The sequence below is a fragment of the Helianthus annuus genome, chromosome 2 (assembly GCF_002127325.2).
Source record: "Helianthus annuus cultivar XRQ/B chromosome 2, HanXRQr2.0-SUNRISE, whole genome shotgun sequence".
NCBI lineage: Eukaryota > Viridiplantae > Streptophyta > Magnoliopsida > Asterales > Asteraceae > Helianthus > Helianthus annuus.
In genome coordinates, this window is record NC_035434.2 from 125300025 (window position 1) to 125318139 (window position 18115).

The following is an 18115-nucleotide window of genomic DNA, read 5'->3' on the forward strand; positions in this document are numbered from 1 at the left end:
AGATGTCGATCTTTGGCATCGCCTAGATGCCATTGTTATACAATGGATCTACAGTACTATTTCGAACGACCTCCTTCATACCATCCTCAAGACAAATGCAACTGCACTCGAGGCCTGGACATCCCTCGAAGACATTTTCCAAGATAACAAGAACGAAAGAGCTCTTTATTTAGAGCACAAACTGGTCACCACTAGGCTGGAAAATTACCCGAACATGTCTGCATATTGTCAGGCGGTCAAAATGCTATCCGATCAACTGTCTAACGTCGGTGCTCCAGTCACAAACCAACGTCTCGTCCTTCAACTTATTGGTGGATTGGCAAGTGCGTATGATGGTATTGCTATGATTATTCAGCAAATCAAACCGTTACCCGGGTTTTATGAAGTTCGCTCTCGACTGTGTATGGAAGAATCAAGGAAGGCTAATCAGGCTCACAATGAGGCCACTGGATCTGGCACGGCCTTGTATGTTCAGCAACACCGTCCATCTGGTGAAAACCGAAACCAAGCCCCCAGGGGACGTGGTTTCCGTTATCGTGGGCGCGGTGGTCGTAATGGTAGTCGTGGACGTGGTGGTGGAAATACTCAGTCATACATACGACAGAGGATATGCCTCGCAACCTCAAGCCCAAACTCCCATCCACGGTTCATCCCAGAATCTCCCATGGGCTGCCCCGCAACTTCAAGCCCAAACTCCTTGGTCTTATACACCCTGTCCATACCCAACAACTACCACCCGTCCAGTCCATAACCCATCCAATGGTCCACATGCTGGACAAGGCATTCTCGGCCCACGCCCACAACAACATCAGGCCTACGCCACCTCCGAACTCTCCTATGCACCCACTGACATCGAGAAAGCTCTTCATGCTATGTCCCTCAATCCATCTGAGCCACAAGGTATCTTTGACACCGAAGCTACATCGCACATGACCAATAACTCAGGTATTCTCTCATCCTATTTCAATAATGGGAATTTTAAAAGCGTAATTGTTGGGGATGGATCGAAATTACCAATCCTTGGTATGGGGCATCACACTTTATCTCCACCTTTCCCACCTCTAAAATTAAATAAAATGCTTCATGTACCCAACCTTATTACCAACTTAATCTCCGTCCGTCGTTTAACTCGTGATAATAATGTTTCTGTGGAATTTGATCCTTATGGTTTTGTTGTGAAGGACTACCGGACGCGGACACCTATACTCCAATGTGATAGCACGGGAGACTTGTACCCGCTCACTTTCAACTCCATTCTTTCAATAAAGAGTCCAACTGCCTTGACATCCATTTCTCAAGACATTTGGCATCAACGTCTCGGACACCCCGGGAAACCTATTTTTAACTTTTTGCGCTCTAGTTTACCATGTGTTTCGAGTAAACCTTTTTCTGATGTTTGTTCCTCTTGTGTTCTTGGAAAACATATAAAATTACCTTTTCATGAATCTTCCAATTTTACATATTTGCCCTTTGACATAATACACACCGATTTGTGGACCTCTCCAATACCAACCTCAAGTGGTCACAAGTATTATCTATTATTCCTTGATGACAAAACAAACTTCCTGTGGACTTTTCCCATTGGCTATAAATCCCAAGTGTTTGACATTTTTCAACAATTCTACATATTTATTAAAACACAATTTAACTATTCCATTAAATTCATCCAATGTGATAATGGTAAAGAGTACGATAACAACAATTTTCACCAATTTTTAAAAAATCATGGTATAACGTTTCGCTTCTCTTGTCCACACACGTCCCCACAAAATGGGAAAGCGGAAAGAAAAATTCGCTCTATAAACAACATTGTCCGCACCCTTCTCGCTCACTCATGTACTCCTAATTATTTTTGGCATCATGCACTCCAACACGTCACATATCTTCATAACATAACCCCTTCTAAAATTCTACAAAATAAAACTCCAACCTCTTTTCTTTTCAATCGAACACCTACGTATTCACATTTACGCGTCTTTGGATGCTTATGTTACCCTCTTTTCCCATCCACAACGATTCACAAATTACAAAAACGGTCCACACCATGTGTCTTTCTAGGGTATCCATCGAACCATCGTGGATGCAAATGTTACGATCCATCTACTCGTAAAATTATTATCTCGCGTCATGTTATTTTTGACGAAACATCCTATCCTTTTTCTAAAACTCATCAGCCCACTCCCCACACCTATTATTTTTTATCGGCCGACCCACATCCTCTCTTGTGGGCCACTCAGTCCGCGTCTAGTAACCCAACCCAAACATCAAACTGCTTCCCAACCTTCCACTACTGCCGACCCTCATGACGAAGCTCAACAAACTAACACTACTCCAGCCCGCTCCCCAAACAGCCCAGCCCACTCTCCAAATAGCCCAGCCCACTCTTCAAACAGCCTGACCCCATCTTCTACCCACACCACTCCGGCCCATTCATCAAACGCCCCAGCTCACTCTTCGCAACCTCCTATCCCATCCACTACCTCATCCAACCCGCCACACAACTCGAATACTATCACTGCTGAACAACTCCCTAATCCACCTTCACCACCTACCACTTCTCACACTCAAAATCCGATACCTACTATTCCTCCCGCTAATGCTCAACGTACCATCCACACCCGAAGCATGTCCGACATTTCAAAACCAAAACCCATCCTCAACCTAAACTGTTCCACATCTATTTCTCCCCTTCCCTGTAACCCCGTTGATGCTCTTAATAACAAGGATTGGTATGAGGCCATGCTCGATGAATACCGTGCCCTTATTGACAATGGGACTTGGGTTTTGGTTCCCCGACATCCCAACATGAACATTGTGCGTAGCATGTGGATCTTTCGTCATAAAAAGAATTCTAATGGGTCCTTACAACGGTACAAAGCAAGATTAGTGTGCGATGGTCGGTCTCAACAAGTTGGTATCGACTGTGGTGAAACTTTTAGTCCGGTTGTGAAACCCGCGACAATCCGCACGGTCCTCTCTTTGGCCATTTCACAAGCCTGGCCTATTCACCAACTACATGTGAAAAATGCCTTTCTACACGGCAACCTTCGAGAGACGGTTTATATGCACCAGCCTTTGGGTTTTCGAGACAAACGATTTCCTAACCATGTATGCTTATTAAAGAAATCGTTGTACGGACTAAAGCAGGCACCACGTGCCTGGTATCAACGCTTTGCAGACCACGTTTCTCACATGGGTTTTCGACACAGTCAATCCGATCACTCCCTTTTTATTTATAAGAAGGGTACCGACATCGCCTATCTCTTGTTATATGTCGATGAAATAATTCTGGTTACATCAACTGACCGTCTCCGAGCTACCTTCATGCGATCTTTATCAGCTGAATTCGCCATGAAAGACTTAGGACCTCTAAGTTACTTTCTCGGCATCGCGGTTACCAGACATGGCAACTCACTTTTCTTAGGACACATTGAGGACAATGTGTAATTTAAGTGTGTGGGGGGGGGGGGGAAGCTAACACTTTGAAATTTTGCAAGCCCTAACAACAAGCCTTACACAAAACTCTATTGGAACAGCTAAACACCCCAAATTTTTTCAAAAACTTCTTTCATTTTTACTTGTATAAAGTTTAAGTTTGGAATTACAAGTTTAATAAGGTTATATTTTTATGAAATTTACAACCGAGAGCGTCGTGATAACAAAGAACCAACATAAGAAAATTACGAAACGGCATAACAAGTCTAGTTAAAATTCGATTATATATACTTGATCACATTAAAAACCCATTCCCACAAAAGTGAGTTTTGAGCCTTTATTGAGCATACAAATCTATATCTTTAAACTAAATGCTCATTTTTTTGTTTCTTGTGTGAATAGCCGCTTGGTTCTTACAACTCTAGAACTTGCCACGACGATACATTCCCGGTCCTTACCAACTTAAACCCAAGTAAGTAAATGATGGAGGCATTAGGACTAATCATTTTTCTTTCTACACCATTATTTTTCATTTTTTTTACCACCTACCCAAAATCCCCCTAGTTAACCCCTTTGAGCCTAAACCTTTCATTTCATTACCCTAAAACCCTTTTTACCCACCAAAAACCCTTTTTATTTTTCACCCTTTGTTTTAGTAACAAGCTCGGTTTTTCGCAAGCTCACTATTTTATGTGACTAATAAAAAAAAATTGAAAACAAACAAAAGCTATATAAAAGCTTGTTTGGAGAAATACTTCAAAATAAAGAGTCACTAAAAACAAGGTGTGTCACGAAAACCGACGCTTTTTACGCTTTTCGCCCTTTTACTAACCACTAACCCAAACACCAACCTTTCACCCAAGCCTAACCCTTCACCCAAAAAGTCCTCTTGATATTTACAAAAGTAAAAAGTTGAAAAGGAGGAGGATTGATTGCTTGGCAAGCCTATGGAAGGCGTAAGTTCCATGCCACTCTTGAGTGATTCACTAAAAATACACCTTCGGCCGAGTGTTGAGTGATCCCCCGTGAGGTATGTGAACTTGTATATAAATGAAATTTTAAAAAGGCATGTTATGCCCAAATAAGTAATTTATCCTATGAAACGTTCTAAATAAATCATAACGAATAGGATTGTAAATAAATAAAAATAAAAAACCTAAAAAGATCTTGGATTCCCGACGCTCTATGACAAGCCAAAAACTTTCTCTTCTACCTATTCCATTTGGGAGTGTAAGCCACATTTAAAGAGTTTTGCTTGAGTACAAGCAAAAGTTCAAGTGTGGGGGTATTTGATGTGTGTAAAATGCAACATATAAATCACATCAATTAAGGCATAAAACTAACCTTTTTTAAGTACTAATGTTGGAAAAAGAGTGTTTTTGTCTTCCTTTTGTATTTTCAGGATGAAATGAGCTCAAATTCACAAAAGAAACAAAAAGACAACTAATTCTAGCATAAATACAAGGAAAGGAATACAAGTAGACTGCCCGGACCCTCAACGGCATCCTCCAAAGCAAAGAAGAGAAAACAGAAGTCTGAACACGCCCCGTGCTCAGCCAGCACGGGGCCGTGCCCAAGAAGCAGCATAAAAGACAAACTTGTAGAAACTTCCATTGCCCACCACGGGGCCGTGTCCAGTGGGCACGGGGGCGTGGTGAAAGTACAGAAGGCACATTAATTGTAATTGCGAATTACAATTAATGAGGAGAGAGAGTGTCAGACGGGCACGGGGGCGTGTCCAGCGGACACGGGGCCGTGCCCAGCCTTCTGTTTAGCCTATAAATAGGGGTGCTTGGTTTCATTCCATCTCATCCCTTGGCACACCACCTCTCTCACACTTCATCCACCACCCACCACCACCATAACACCATCATCCACCATCATCATCCATTGTCCATCGTAGAGTGTGTGAGTCGTCTCGGGATCCAAGATTGATAGTAAGAGTTCTTGACAATCAAGGCCATGTTTGCCTAAGTCTCTTACATCACTTGGTGAAGACAAGTGCTTAGTATAATACTTTTTATTTTTAATCTTTTTCACTTTTTATTTGGTTTTGTATCAATGACTTTAATAACTAGTTGCTTATGTTGAAGGTGATCTTTCCTTATCGTTTGTCCGTGGTGTCTTGGCATTATTTTACTGTCTATATAAAATAAAAGATTTTCACCATTCATATCTCCACGGTCTATATGGAGGTATGTTGGCTACCTGGTCGGGGGTTAAGGGAACGGTTTGGTAAGGGTCTTGCCCTTGTTCAGCGTTTAGAGGTCCTGCTTGGGACCTGGGTCAAATTTAGTAGGATCTCCTTCAATGCCCATAGGTATTGGATGGCGGGGATCCAAACTCTTTGACCCCCTCATAAGTTAACTACTATTAATACTATAACCCGGCTATTTAGGACTGTATCCCTGCTGACTCAGACTACTTAGCCGAGGGTAACGTCACCGCCAAAAGCGGGGCCTACCACAATTTGCATTAATAACTTAATTCATTATCTTTCAATCATCCGACCCTTTAGGATTGTATCCTTGCTGACTCAAACTACTGGGTTGAGGGTAACGTCGCCTTCAAAAGAGGGGCCTACTACAATAACTAAGATAATCTCTTAAACAAGTGCAAAAGTGCGAAAATAATCAAAGGTTATACTAATACACGTGTCGGATCCAAGTGATTCATCTTGTCTATCTGTTTTTATTTTATTTTTCAGCATTTAGTTAGTTTTTTATTTTCTTAGTTTAAAAACATTTTTCTAACTTTTTGATTTAATTAGACGTTGAGGATAAACCGGTATTAAAAGCTCTTGTGTCCTTGGACGACCTCGGTATCTTACCAACACTATAATACGTCCACGATGGGTGCACTTGCCCATATGTGTGTTTAGTGTTAGTGAATATCGTGTTTTATAAATTTAAAACTTGGCTAAAAGTGTAAAAAGGGCTTAATTATACATCTAAATTATATACACACCGACACACATCAAGTTTTTGGCGCCATTGCCGGGGACACAAGGATTTTAAGAAAGCTTAAAATCGACGGCCAAATCAGTTTTTCAAAACCTTTTCAAAACGCGCGCACATTTTCCTGCATTTTAGTTTAGTTTGCATTTACAGTAGCCTGAACACGGGGCCGTGCTCGCTGAACACGCCCCCGTGCTGCATATTTTTAGTTAGATACCCAGATACAGAGTCTGAACACGGGGCCGTGCTCATTCAACACGCCCCCGTGTCCAACGTGACCAGTAACTTTAATTAAAACGCCCAGATACAGACCCTGAACACAGGGCCGTGTTCACCCAACACGGGGCCGTGTCCAGCTTCTGTTTCCGTCTTTACTTTTGTTTTCTGGTCCCGAGACTCAGTTGTGGTCTGTTGAGTGATTCTTATGGATCAATACTCAAGAGGTTACAACTACACCTATGATGAGGATGATTATAGGGGTAATTATTGCACTAATGGTCGTAACGCACGCTCGGTTCAATATAATACTTCATATCAACCATCCAACTCATACAACTATTATGAGGAGCCGAGGTACGAGCCATCAACTTCATACACATCATATGAAGACCAAAGGTATGAACCTCCTCCCTCATACTCATACTTTGATGAACCAAGGTATGAGCCTTCATACTCATATTTTGAAGATTCAAGGTATGAACCACCACCTTCATATTCTTATTATGAGGAACCATGGCGTGAACAACCCACCTCATATGAGTACTATGAAGAACAAAGTTTCGACCCTTATCCATCATATACTTACAATGAAGAACAATGGTGTGAACCATCTACTTCATATGAGTACTATGAGGAGCCAAGGATCGAACAACCGGATTCAGGCTTTGAGGATCCAAATTCTTTTTCTCTCACCGAAGTGACAAATAGGATATTAGAACACATTAAAACTATCGATCGTTACATGAAAGAATCTCGCGCTAAGGAAGAGGAATCCCGCGCAAGAGAAAAATTAAATTGTAATAATAACGTAGAGGTAGTTGAAGATGTAAAAATGGAAGAACAAGAGGGTGAAAAACTAACACATGAGTTAAACAATGAAAAAAGTGAGTCCGATAATGTTAAAATTCATGAAGAGTCTAATTTTGAAGAAATTACTCTCTTGTCACCCACTTTCGAAAATCATTGTTTAATAACCCCTCATGCCAAGTTTTTAAAAGAGTTAAACACTAGTGCTAAAATCAAAGAATTAGTAAGTGTCAAGTTAACTAATGATCAAACTTCGCTAATAAAAGAAGACCCTTTTGAAATTAACATTATACCGGTTCCATGTTTCTTTCAAAATTCATATATTAGTAATATCACCATTGATAAAGATCTTTATGTTAACATAATGCCTAACTACATTTTTGAAAAATTAAGTATTAGTGACTTTACTCCACTTCAAATACCCATTTTTCTATCCGATCGAAAAGTGATAAGATCAATCGGTGTAGTTGAAGATGTTTTGGTTCACACGAATCAATTGGTAATCCCAACCGACTTCGTCATCCTTGATGACGCCTCTCTAGTCTTGGGAAAACCTTTTGTACAAACTCATAAAGCATTGAAAAACCGGAAATTCAACAATCTACCTCTTCAGTTAGGGGCATTCAAAAGGAGCATAGATCTTGAGCGTTCAATGAAATATCCTTTTAGCAATAATGACCCCCTAATTGAAGATGAAGCTGAACCACCCGATACAACTAAAGAAGATGACCACTTTGTCGAGGAAGAGATAGCCATAGAACAAACCTTTAAGGTTCTTAATCTAGATGAGCCACAAAATAAGGTGTCTCCTAAAGACCCACCCATTGAGCTCAAAGAACTTCCTAAAGGTTTGGAATATGCTTTTCTAGGCAAAGATGATAGTTTGCCTGTAATTATTTCATCTAAATTAAGTAACATAGAAAAAGAGAAATTAGTTAATCTACTTAAAAAACATAAAAACGCGATCGCTTGGAAGCTTGTAGATATTAAAGGAATAAGCCCTTCCATGTGCACGCACAAAATTTTAATGAATGATGACTACAAAACAGTAATTCAACCACAACGAAGAGTGAATCCCAATGTTCAAGAAGTGGTTAAGAATGAAGTCATCAAGCTGCTTGACGCCGGACTAATCTACCCTATCTCCGATAGTCCGTGGGTAAGTCCCGTCTAAGTAGTCCCGAAGAAAGGAGGTATGACGGTAATAACTAATGAGAAAAATGAATTAATACCAACAAGAACCGTCACAGGATGGAGAGTTTGTATAGATTATAGGCGATTAAATGAAGCAACAAGGAAAGACCACTTTCCTTTACCTTTCATTGATCAAATGTTAGAACGACTATCCGGTCATAAATTTTATTGTTTCTTAGATGGTTTTTCAGGTTACTTTCAAATACCGATAGCACCAGAAGACCAAGAGAAAACAACTTTCACATGTCCCTACGGAACTTTCGCATATCGATGCATGCCATTCGGTCTATGTAATGCACCTGCAACATTCCAACGTTGTATGGTGGCCATTTTCCATGACATGATAGAAAAGACAATGGAAGTCTTCATGGACGACTTTTCCATCTTTGGAGACTCATATGACCAATGCCTCGATAATCTTGAACGAATGCTATCCCGATGTGAGGAAACTAACCTCGCCCTTAACTGGGAAAAAATGCCATTTCATGGTAACAGAGGGAATAGTACTCGGTCACAAAATCTCAAGCGAAGGAATGGAAGTTGATCGAGCAAAAATAGAAACTATTTCTCGATTACCTCCACCATCCTCCGTAAGAGCAATCAGAAGTTTCTTAGGGCATGCCGGATTTTATAGAAGGTTTATCAAGGACTTTTCAAAAATTTCAAGACCTCTAACAAAATTACTTGAAAAAGATGCACCCTTCATCTTTGACAAGGAATGCAATCAAGCATTTCTAACCCTCAAAGAAATGCTAGTCAATGCACCTATCATGATAGCGCCCGATTGGAAATTTCCTTTCGAAATCATGTGTGATGCAAGTGACTTTGCTGTTGGAGCAGTCTTGGGACAAAGAAAAGAAAAGCATTTCCACCCAATCTATTATGCTAGTAAAACTCTAAATGATGCACAAGAAAATTATACAACTACAGAAAAAGAATTACTAGCAGTGGTGTTTGCTTTTGATAAATTCCGTTCTTACCTTGTTCTTTCTAAAACTGTAGTCTATACAGACCATGCAGCCATCAGGTACCTCTTCAAGAAACAAGACGCAAAACCCCGTTTGATCAGATGGATTCTACTCCTCCAAGAATTCGACATCGAAATCAAGGACAAAAGAGGAGCAGAAAACACTGCTGCAGATCATCTCTCACGCCTAGAAGACCCAGCTTTGGGAACGACCAGGGACGAGCAAATCAATGAGAAATTTCCCACAGAATCCTTGGAGATGATGGAGAGTAGACAAGAGCCATGGTATGCCGATTATGCTAATTTCCTAGCTAGCGGTATAGTCACTAAGGGATGGCCACATCATCAAAGAAAGAAATTCTTTGCTGACGTAAAGCATTACTTTTGGGAAGACCCCTATCTTTTCAAAATATGTGCCGACCAGCTCATCCGAAGGTGTGTCCATGGTTATGAAGCACGAAGAATTCTCCGTCATTGTCATGAAGGTCCATACGGAGGACATCATGGTGCCGCAAGTACCGCACGAAAGGTATTTGATTCAGGGTTTTACTGGCCAACCATTTACAAGGATGCACAAAACCTTGTAAAGACCTGTGATGCTTGCCAAAGATCAGGTAATATTTCTTCCAAAAAAGAAATGCCTCAAAACGGCATTCTCGTTTGTGAAATCTTTGATGTGTGGGGACTCGATTTCATGGGACCTTTCCCGCCATCAAAAGGAAACAAATATATACTTGTGGCAGTCGATTACTTGTCTAAATGGGCGGAAGCCGAGGCTCTTCCAACAAATGATGGAAGAGTAGTGGTAAAATTTCTGAAAAAACTATTTTCTCGCTTCGGGACACCAAAAGCTTTGATAAGTGATAGAGGTACCCATTTTTGCAATCATCAACTCGAAAAAATATTAACAAGGTATGGGGTCTATCACCGGGTCTCAACAGCGTATCACCCTCAAACAAATGGGCAAGCCGAAGTGACTAATCGAGGTTTAAAAAGAATACTTGAAAAAACCGTAGGACTAAATAAAAAGGAATGGGCCGACAAATTAGACGATGCTTTATGGGCCTTTCGAACTGCTTATAAAACCACTATAGGCACAACCCCATATAAGCTCGTCTATGGAAAAAATTGTCACTTGCCAGTAGAAATAGCTCACAGAGCCTACTGGGCAATAAAAAATGTGAACTTAGATTTAGAAACTGCCGGTAAAAATCGATTTTGTCAATTAAATGAATTAGACGAACGAAGGAATTATGCATATTCTAACTCTGAAATTTATAAGGAAAGAATGAAAAATTTACATGATAAATATATTAAATCTAATGAATTTCAGGAAGGAGATCAGGTTCTATTGTTTAATTCACGACTTCGATTATTTCCTAGTAAGCTAAAATCTAGATGGTCAGGACCTTTTTCCGTCACCCATATTTTTCCACACGGTGCAGTAGAAATTAAAACTCGAAATGGGATACCATTTAAAGTCAATGGCCAACGGCTAAAACTCTACCGAGGATCCATTGAGGATGAGGAAGAGGAGATCTCACTTCAAACGGTTAACGAATAAACTCGTACCCAACATGTTACGAACAGGCAAGTGTACGTTTGAGAAACCGGTAAGTCTTCTAACCATCTTCGGAAAAAAAGGGTCATGCACACGAGCACAAATAATAATAATAATAATTTTTTTCAAAAACTTTGCTCGGCACGGGGCCGTGTCCGCTGGACACGGGGCCGTGTCGAGGCAACTGTCGGGATAAAACCCTCTTTTCATAACAGTTACCTCATTCCACACGCCCCGTATTGCCGAAAACGCTCTGGTTCCAGGCGATTTTCCGCAGATTTCCGACGTCACTACCACGTTTAACAATATCAAGGTATGATTCTATCATCTTTAGTAGTTCGATTAGTTTCTTGCATGTAGTTAAAACATCAAAAATTGGGGAAAAATCTAGGGTTCTTCATGTTCATCCGGATCGAACTTCAAATTTTTGATGCAATCTGTTAGTAGTAGTTTAGATTAGTGTAGTAGAAAGTAAATAAACATGTATTGTTGATAGATTCGTTCGATTTCCCACAAAAACCCCAAACCCTTGTTTTTGAACCGAAAAAGACGAAATTGGAAGGGCAAACGGTTTGTTTTGCGAAAAACGACACTTAGGGTTTCATTTTCGGGGGAAACCGCTGCTATTGGGCTAAAAATTTTCAGGTTTTCGAAACCGGGACGAAAAATGAACTTTTTGGGTTACAGACGCCTGGACACGGGGCCGTGTCCGCTGAACACGGGGCCGTGTCCAGCCCACTATTTGCAGTTTCGCTCCCATTTATCCTCGTTTCTTACTAACTTCTAGTGTATTCTTTCAGATGTCAAAATTCACAAGGTTTAACGCAAGCGAACTTGATGCTAGGGCGCGGTATGAGATACTCCAAACCAGACCGGAGGAGTACCCTAGGCGGGCATGTACAGACTCGTTAACCATGGTGAACCAACTTGACCGATTCAACAACATCGTGACAGGGCCACTGGCAGTTGCATTGGACACACGGCTTCGGTCGGTGCATCAGTGCACAATGGAGTTTTACAGTACTTTCGCTTTCAACTCGAGGTGTGACCCGTTTGACAATGAGGGGGTCACATTGCGATGTGGAGAGACAACGTACTCAATCTCCATGGCACAGTTTGGATCTATAATAGAGCTATATGGTGAAGAAGAATCGGGAAATGAAGAGAATACTGGGGGACTACGAGACTTGGATGAAACCGAACGTCAAGCCGCATGGGCTCAAATAGGTGAAGGAATCTACAACCCTAGCAGCACTAAGAGCACCAAACTGAGGGACCCGCTATACCGCTACATTCACAGGCTCCTCACTTACTCGCTAAACCAGCGTCACGACAGTAGTGGCGTTGTGGGGTTGAAAGATTTGGTTGTCCTTCACTGCGTCCACAACCGAAAGCCTCTCGATGTTCCATATCTCCTGCTGCGAAACATGCATCTCAACCGCCTTGCTAGAGCTCCAACACCTATCTTCTTTGGAGGATGGGTGTACCGTCTTTTCAAGCACTTCACGAACATTCCAAGGTCCTTTCAAAGAAGTCCATGGTCGGGACGAGTCGACTACCACATTTGCCGAGCCATGAACTTGCTTTATGAGGCGGAAGACGGGACGGTAAGCTTTCAAAGGATGCAAGGTTATGCATGGAACCCACAGGAGGCTCTAGTTCTTCATGCACCACCTCCCCAATACCAGTACCAACCCCATGGCGATCCGGGTCAATCCTCCTCACAAGGGGGCGGTTTTCCTAACTTTCAAAGTTTACATGATCTTTTGCAGGAAAACCTCATGTGCACCAGGAACGCCTACAATCTCGCCAACAACACATACCACCGGGTCGGAGCTATTGAGCGCAACATCAGCGATATACAAGATGATATCGGTAGCATCCGGGAGTACATGGCGGGGCATGGGGGTGGAGGTGGAGATAGCGATGAAGACATGGAGTATGAGGTTTGGAGGAACGAGGGGCAGGTTGGTGGTGAGCCCACAGGTTTAAGTACCCTTCCCTATCGAACAATTTACGGCCTGCGAGCCGCTTGTTGAACAATTTACTTTCTTTAACTGTTTTTTTATTTTCGTTTTATTTTCACTTTATGCTTGGAGACAATTAACGTTGGTAATTTAGGATGTTTTATGTTTGCTTGGTGTGGTATTGAATGATGAAACAGGTACAAATCAAGGGTTGGAGTGCTAAAACTTAGCACTCACAGTCCCAAAATGGAGAAACCGGGAGACAAAACCTGTTTTTCAGGCTCACAGACTGTCCACACGGGGATGTGTCCAGCCGACACGCCCCCGTGTTCATTTCCCAGACCTGCTGTTTGGTTACTGACCTTCAATTATTTGCCAGACACGGGGCCGTGTCCAGCAGACACGCCCCCGTGTTCATCTTCTGTAAGTTTTCGATACTGGCAGTTCGCCACGGGGTCGTGTCCAGTGGACACGGGGCCGTGTCCAGACTGCCAGTAACATAAATCTTTGCTTTTTAACACCACATTACACATCCAATTCACCTAAAAATTTATTTTTGGGACACATTGAGGACAATGTGTAATTTAAGTGTGGGGGGGAAGCTAACACTTTGAAATTTTGCAAGTCCTAACAACAAGCCTTACACAAAACTCTATTGGAACCGCTAAACACCCCAAATTTTTTCAAAAACTTCTTTCATTTTTACTTGTCTAAAGTTTAAGTTTGGAATTACAAGTTTAATAAGGTTATATTTTTATGAAATTTACAACCGAGAGCGTCGTGATAACAAAGAACCAACATAAGAAAATTACGAAACGGCATAACAAGTCTAGTTAAAATTCGATTATATATACTTGATCACATTAAAAACCCATTCCCACAAAAGTGAGTTTTGAGCCTTTATTGAGCATACAAATCTACATCTTTAAACTAAATGCTCGTTTTTCGTTTCTTGTGTGAATAGCCGCTTGGTTCTTACAACTCTAGAACTTGCCACGACGATACATTCCCGGTCCTTACCAACTTAAACCCAAGTAAGTAAATGATGGAGGCATTAGGACTAACCATTTTTCTTTCTACACCATTATTTTTCATTTTTTTTACCACCTACCCAAAATCCCCCTAGTTAACCCCTTTGAGCCTAAACCTTTCATTTCATTACCCTAAAACCCTTTTTACCCACCAAAAACCCTTTTTATTTTTCACCCTTTGTTTTAGTAACAAGCTCGGTTTTTCGCAAGCTCACTATTTTATGTGACTAATCAAAAAAAAAAAAATGAAGTTGAAAACAAACAAAAGCTATATAAAAGCTTGTTTGGAGAAATACTTCAAAATAAAGAGTCACTAAAAACAAGGTGTGTCACGAAAACCGACGCTTTTTACGCTTTTCACCCTTTTACTAACCACTAACCCAAACACCAACCTTTAACCCAAGCCTAACCCTTCACCCAAAAAGTCCCCTTGATATTTACAAAGGTAAAAAGTTGAAAAGGAGGAGAATTGATTGCTTGGCAAGCCTATGGAAGGCGTAAGTTCCATGCCGCTCTCGAGTGATTCACTAAAAATACACCTTCGGCCGAGTGTTGAGTGATCCCCCGTGAAGTATGTGAACTTGTATATAAATGAAATTTTAAAAAGGCATGTTATGCCCAAATAAGTAATTTATCCTATAAAACGTTCTAAATAAATCATAATGAATAGGATTGTAAATAAATAAAAATAAAAAACCTAAAAAGATCTTGGATTCCCGACGCTCTATGACAAGCCAAAAACTTTCTCTTCTACCTATTCCATTTGGGAGTGTAAGCCACATTTAAAGAGTTTTGCTTGAGGACAAGTAAAAGTTCAAGTGTGGGGGTATTTGATGTGTGTAAAATGCAACATATAAATCACATCAATTGAGGCATAAAACTAACCCTTTTTAAGTACGAATGTTGGAAAAAGAGTGTTTTTGTCTTCCTTTTGTATTTTCAGGATGAAATGAGCTCAAATTCACAAAAGAAGCAAAAAGACAACTAATTCTAGCATAAATACAAGGAAAGGAATAAAAGTAGACTGCCCGGAACCTCAACGGCATCCTCCAAAGCAAAGAAGAGAAAACAGAAGTCTGAACACGCCCCGTGCTCAGCCAGCACGGGGCCGTGCCCAAGAAGCAGCATAAAAGACAAACTTGTAGAAGCTTCCATTGCCCACCACGGGGCCGTGTCCAGTGGGCACGGGGGCGTGGTGAAAGTACAGCAGACGCATTAATTGTAATTGCGAATTACAATTAATGAGGAGAGAGAGTGTCAGACGGGCACGGGGGCGTGTCCAGCGGACACGGGGCCGTGCCCAGCCTTCTGTTCAGCCTATAAATAGGGGTGCTTGGTTTCATTCCATCTCATCCCTTGGAACACCACCTCTCTCACACTTCATCCACCACCCACCACCACCATAACACCATCATCCACCATCATCATCCATTGTCCATCGTAGAGTGTGTGAGTCATCTCGGGATCCAAGATTGATAGTAAGAGTTCTTGACAATCAAGGCCATGTTTGCCTAAGTCTCTTACATCACTTGGTGAAGACAAGTGTTTAGTATAATACTTTTTATTTTTAATCTTTTGCACTTTTTATTTGGTTTTGTATTAATGACTTTAATAACTAGTTGCTTATGTTGAAGGTGATCTTTCCTTATCGTTTGTCCGTGGTGTCTTGGCATTATTTTACTGTCTATATAAGATAAAAGATTTTCACCATTCATATCTCCACGGTCTATATGGAGGTATGTTGGCTACCTGGTCGGGGGTTAAGGGAACGGTTTGGTAAGGGTCTTGCCCTTGTTCAGCGTTTAGAGGTCCTGCTTGGGACCTGGGTCAAATTTAGTAGGATCTCCTTCAATGCCCATAGGTATTGGATGGCGGGGATCCAAACTCTTTGACCCCCTCATAAGTTAACTACTATTAATACTATAACCCGGCTATTTAGGACTGTATCCCTGCTGACTCAGACTACTTAGCCGAGGGTAACGTCACCGCCAAAAGCGGGGCCTACCACAATTTGCATTAATAACTTAATTCATTATCTTTCAATCATCCGACCCTTTAGGATTGTATCCTTGCTGACTCAAACTACTGGGTGGAGGGTAACGTCGCTTTCAAAAGAGGGGCCTAGTACAATAACTAAGATAATCTCTTAAACAAGTGCAAAAGTGCGAAAATAATCAAAGGTTATACTAATACACGTGTCGGATCCAAGTGATTTATCTTGTCTATCTGTTTTTATTTTATTTTATTTTTCAGCATTTAGTTAGTTTTTATTTTCTTAGTTTAAAAACATTTTTCTAACTTTTTGATTTGATTAGACGTTGAGGATAAACCGGTATTAAAAGCTCTTGTGTCCTTGGACGACCTCAGTATCTTACCAACACTATACTACGTCCACGATGGGTGTACTTGCCCATATGTGTGTTTAGTGTTAGTGAATATCGTGTTTTATAAATTTAAAACTTGGCTAAAAATGTAAAAAGAGCTTAATTATACATCTAAATTATATACACACCGACACACATCAGCCGTGATAGAAGGTTTTCAACAACATCATTATAATTCTTAGGATTCACGATTTTGAAGAGCCAATACACCCACACAGGGACTTTGGCGGCAGACTCTTGAGGGAGGATTTTAGAGACAACTTTTTGGGAGGCTTTGATTTTTCAAGGAAAACATCATCATCACGGCTGACCGCTGACATCTGGGATCTTTGGGAAAAGGAACAATTCACGTGGAGAGTTTTATCACTCATCATCCTCATTAATCTATTAATATTAATTAGATTAAATATGGTTGCAACTGGGTATAAAGCTTGCAAAGATCATTCAACTGAAATGTGCGGCTAGTCTTTTTATGGTTTCCTCTATACGGAGGATTCTTGTAAGTAAACGTTTTTTTTATGTTTTAAATTTATTCGTGAACACGGTGATCTAAGCATTTGGTGTTTTTCACCTTTTAATTTGTTTGACTGGTTGTAATGATCGATGTTATTTAAACTTTGGTTCTGATTCATTCAATTCTAGTAATCGGGATATATTTGATAGGGATTAGAGTTGGTAATTTTGGTTGATTGCTTATATGATAACCTTCCATTGTGTTGTAACCGAAGTAAGTAGTCTTTAAGTAATCACAACTGGTTAATCAAATTAAACAATCATGTCTATGTGATTATCACAATTAAACACATAATTGACGTTTTCTTTGAATCTAAAATCCGAAGGAACCATTGTTCTCTCCTATTGTTTACAATTAGTAATTCGTTAGTTTAATCAAACAAACAAACAATCAATTTTATATTTTAGCAAGTAGTTAATCAGTACTTAATTCATAACAATTTTCACCAGACTCCTCTGGATTCGATACCCTGCTTACCCTAGCTACCTAGGTTAATTAGGTTTTTGCGTGACCCTTACGACAGTCATCAGTTGCGGTGTAGTCGGGCACCTCCAACTCCACCTCTTCTACTAACCCTCATCATCATCACTCCAAAAGTCATCATAGATATTCCATGGCGTGGGACACCCATGGTTGGAATTAACGACTTGCTAAACCGGAGGTGGGACTGCAACGTCCATTTTTTTAAACTTAGAGACCCTTCTCAAGTGGAGGCTCAAACCCCTTGCTTGAGTTTAATTAGCTTTGGGTTAGCCCTGGTCGCTGACCTAATTCTACATAAAGCAAAATTGTTCCATACTCTTCAATAAATAATTTTTAATTAAGACGTAAGTATCATATAACCAAATAATTAATAAAAATAGATCCACGTAATTTTGTTTGGTCCGAATATGTATTAAATTATTAGATTATGGATAATCACATATGAAAGTGTAAAATATAGTCTAAGTGACAAGCAAACAAGACTTCATATGATATTTAACCAAATAATTAATTAATTAATTGAGTAATTCAATTTTAATAATCCTAACTTTCACCTATTAGTTGATATTAATCCAAACTTCAAAAATTCTCTCTAA